At 47.7% G+C, this 4,419-nt stretch overlaps 1 pseudogene; it reads right to left on the minus strand.

Moving 5' to 3' along the window:
• Positions 1 to 311: 311 nt before the first annotated feature.
• LOC108529232 (zinc finger protein 532 pseudogene) lies at positions 312 to 4,218 on the minus strand (annotated as a pseudogene).
• Positions 4,219 to 4,419: the final 201 nt, after the last annotated feature.

Here is a 4,419-nt window from a genome sequence, read left to right on the forward strand (position 1 = left end):
GAAACAGTACAAAAAAAAAATTCTAACCCAAAACAACTCAAATCGTTTTCCACTAAATACTGATACAAACGTGTAACAAAGAGTATAAAAAGTTATTCATTTAAATACATACAAACTATTTTAAACTCAAATACTGTTTTAATACTGATTTATCAAGGATATATACGACGAGGTGAAAGAAGGTACGTGAAAGAGAATATATTGCAACAGCCTGGACAGTACTGTTAACTCTATTATACTGCAAACTTTTGCAACAAAATGTCTTTTTTATTCCAATGTGGACAGGGATTTTCCTCATGGACCATCTGTGGCTATTTCTCAGCTGAGCTCATCCTTTTGGATTTGATGAAGGCCATGCCGTGTGTCTGCATGTGAGTATTTAAGGCAGCTTCAGTTTCAAAAGTTTTTGCGCATACTCTGCACTTTCTGTCTTACATGGCACCATCAGGGGATTCATCCCTGTGGCTGGGTTTGTTCTCCTGTTGGTCATCTTCCCCAGCCCTGTTTTGCTTGGAAACTGGCTGAAGTTCCTTTAACTTGTGTACGATGAAGAGGTGCTGGACAGAGAGACATGAGATGTGTAGCAGAGGCCACACTCCCGGCGCTGGTAGGAAGAACCATCCGATTTGTGCTGAGGGATGTGTTCGTGGAACTGCAGCAGGTTTTTGGTGGTGAAGCCACACACAGCACACTTGTGAACCTTAAAAACACTGATTTTCAGCTTTTTCAGTGGTTGAGTGATTGCTCCTCGGGGAGGCCTGAACTCCAGAACTGGTTCTTCCAACTTCCGCTCGGGACTGGGGACCTTGGTGTCTTCTTTTATTTCTGTTTCCTCCTCGTTGGTGGTGTCTGTCATTTCTTTCAGGTCAGGGTCCTTGATGCCGTGCATCAGCTGGACGTGCTTCTCCAGCATCAGTCATTTGGTAAAGGTACGTCTGGAGTCTGGGCAGTGCGAGCAGGCGTACACTTTCCTGATGCCTTTATGCTTGATCCAGTTGTGCCGGCACAGGCTGTGGGACGAGCTGAAAGACTTGTCACACTGGTAGCAGGGGTGTTTCTTCATTTGCTTCTCATGCTCCTTCCTCACGTGGGCTATGTACACATCACTCTGCATGAACAGGCAGTCACACTCCCAACACGTCCACCCAGGACTGGCCACTTTCTTGGTTTCCATTGATTTTTTTTCACAGGAGACGGAGATTTCTTTTCCAGTTTCTCTTTCCCATTCATGGATTTGGTGTCCTCTTTGTTCTGATCTGCTGAATTTTGAGTTGCAGGCTTAATGCTCAAAGTCAAGTTATTACCCAAGTTTGGAGTCCCTTCAATACTTTTCCACGCATAGACTTGATGTGATCCATCATAAGTTGCTTCTCTGCATATAAAAGAGAACAGTCTGGACACTTGAAAACAGACACCTTCTGGTTTTCAATGTGTTGGTCAAAGTGCCGATACAGCAAGGTTTGCTGGGTGAACACAGTGTCGCACATGAAACACTTTTGTATGATTTTTGGTTCTCCTATCTTGATGCCAGGATGCTGTGTGTAGGCGTGGGAATGTGTGCTTGGGGCAGACTTAAACGCCATTGGACAAATAGGACACCTGTAGAAGCCTTCACAGTGAGAACCTTGAATGTGAGACTTCAGAGCAGCCACATCAGAGTACACAACACTGCGATGCACACATCGAAAGCCAACTCTCCTCGTGTGGTGCAGACAGTTCTTGGTGACATGGGTCTGGAAGTCCACTGACCTGCAGATGGCCCTGCACTCAGGCAGATGTAGGGAGATTTGTGCTGATGGATTCTTTGGTATGATGCATAACTGCACTGGTTAGGAAGCAGCATCTGGCAGACAGTGCAAGTCTTTTGTCCACTCGTATCTGCAGCCTGCTGGAAATGTGTAGCCAGTGACGTCTCGTCCTGGAAGACTTCATTACACTCCAAACCTTTTAGACTATGTCTACACAGTTTGGAGGGGTCTTCATCTAGGGGCATGGCTGGGGTGATGGAGCTTGAAGGAACTTGAAGGAGCTGATACGGCTGTCCCAGTTATGCCAGACTGAATTTTTGTGACAATGTGTGTGCTGGCTCCCACAGGGCTCTGAGGAATGGAAGTTGAAGTGGAAGTATTGCTTGATGGAGAAACTATCATTTGACCTGCTGGGACTGGCTTTAAAATTAAGTGGGAGCATTGCATTACCACCCCTTTCTCCTTATGCCCACAGGCATGGGAAAGGAGGCTGCATTTGTTGTAAAAAAACGAGGTTCTTTGTACAACGGTTGCACGTTACTTTGATGCGCACGCTCCATCTGTCGCAGTGCTGGGTCAGACTCTTTTCAAGTGCAAAGGAGTCCCCACACTCCGAGCACTTGTATTCACACATTGGTAACATGATCCCTGCATTGGTGGGAGGACTGAGGTTTGGGATGTAAACAGGGACTGGATTGACACTGCTCAGCACCTTGTTGAAAGCTTCTACCACAGAACTCTGCAAGGACAACACTACCTGGACTCAAGACACCTTTTTGGGGGGTTGCGAGGCTGCTGCATTGACTATCGCCTGCTTTAGTTGTTGCTGAGGTTTGGTTAGCACTTGGCGGAGTTCAGAGGTGGCCTGGGCACCCTGAGGCAAAAGGTTAAGGTTGGCAAGGTGCACAGTCTTTGGCACAAATTTGGCGTTGGCCAGGCTGGATGCTGGCACCATGGCAGTTTGCTGCTGGATGGCGTTGGCGGCTTTAATGATGGTGCTGCTGGCGCTCTGGACAGAGGCAGCAGATATGACTGTGGCTTTCACCGTGGTGTTGTTAGTGAGCTTCAAATTAATGACTTGGGATCCTGTTGTCTTCACAGCAGACACTGGGAGGAAAGCAGTAGCCACAGGCTTGGTTGTGACCTGTTTGGGGGTGAGCTCTGCAGGGGAAACTGCATTGGTCATGACCGCGGACTGGAGAGGTGCCCTGCGGGGAGAGGAAAGGACAGCGGCTGATGCTAGAGATGACAGAAGGGATGTCACAGAGGCCATCACGGACGCCGTTTGCTCAGAAGATTTCTTCCCAGAGTCAAGATCCATTTCTGGCAATACCCTAATCACTGTTCTCTTGATTTCCCCAGAAGACGTCTTAATGGTTTTTATGAGGACTTTAGGGATTGCTGGTATGGACTCCGTGGGAGAGGACGGGGATCCCTTGCTGCTGTTCTCACTTGAGATGCTTCTGGGACTATCCGTTTGCTTTAGGGATGGGTTTTTGGTCCCGTGGATGAGATTCTGGGATTCAGGAGACTTGTCGGTAGCTCTCGGACTGTTGTTTACTTCTTTTGGTAACAGGGAGGATTCTCTTGAATTGGCCTCTGGTTCTTTGCAGGAGTCTGAAGCCGCCTTTTTAGTGCTGAGAACCCTGATGACAGCGATGCAGGATGAGAGATTGCAGGACGACTTTGTCTTTGATGGTGCAACGCCGGGGAGGCCGGTGTCATTCTTCTAGGAGCTCGGCTTCCCATCCAGGACTCTGTTTCCCAGCACCTTGTCAGAGTTTTCCTACAATGTGTCCTCTGCTTTTCTGACTTTAAAAGGTTCATGAACACTCAGGTTTATAGAATTGGCTTCTGCTTCTCTCTTAACAACTTTGTTTTTCTCCATATTGCCTGACGTAGAGAGTCCAGTTTTGCTGGAGTTTTCTCGTCCGAGTGCCTTCAGCTTATTGTAGTCCTGCTGGGGAGCCGATCCCGTCAACACGTTCGACCTGAAGCTTGATCACACGTCCTCCTTGTCAGGGGGGTCATCCACCGGGATCTTCTCATTGTCATCAAACTCTTCAGCACTGGAGATCAGACTAAACTGGCTGAATGTCGAGTCTTTCAGAGTCACCTCAGAGGCAGGCATGTCTCCTTTCAAGGACTTCGCTCCATCTTTACTGTAACTGTCAAGGGAGGACACTGTGAGAAACCCATTATGTCAGCCGTCGGCGGTGGGGTTGTGACCGTGTTTCTGTCTGCCCTCAGAGGAGCCGATGTTCCGAACATTCTTGACGATAATGCTGACACCCACGTCGGAAGATGATGGTGGGTGGGAGTCATCCTCTCCTTGAGCATTCTGCTTCATGTGGCTTTCGTGGTCATCGTGTCCAGACTCAATAGCTGCTTTAGGATCAACTGTATCTGGAATGTCAAATGCTGTCAGGAGGTCATCAAAGTCTGGGGTCTTCATATCCCCCATGGTCATGAATTTGAGCAGATGTTCTTGCGAACCTTGACGTTTTGGAAAGACTTTAGACCAATGTTCAGTTACTGTCATAGGGCTGTATTCTCAGCAAATAGGAAAGGGTTAAAAACAGCCCCAGTCAACAGGCCTTTTGGCCTTCACAGTAGTCAGAAGCATCCTCAACACACTTTAGTAGCTTCTAAAAGAAAAAGCACAAAACAG

Source organism: Rhinopithecus bieti, unplaced genomic scaffold (assembly GCF_001698545.2).
Source record: "Rhinopithecus bieti isolate Rb0 unplaced genomic scaffold, ASM169854v2 scaffold_4781, whole genome shotgun sequence".
Classification (NCBI taxonomy): Eukaryota; Metazoa; Chordata; class Mammalia; order Primates; family Cercopithecidae; genus Rhinopithecus; species Rhinopithecus bieti.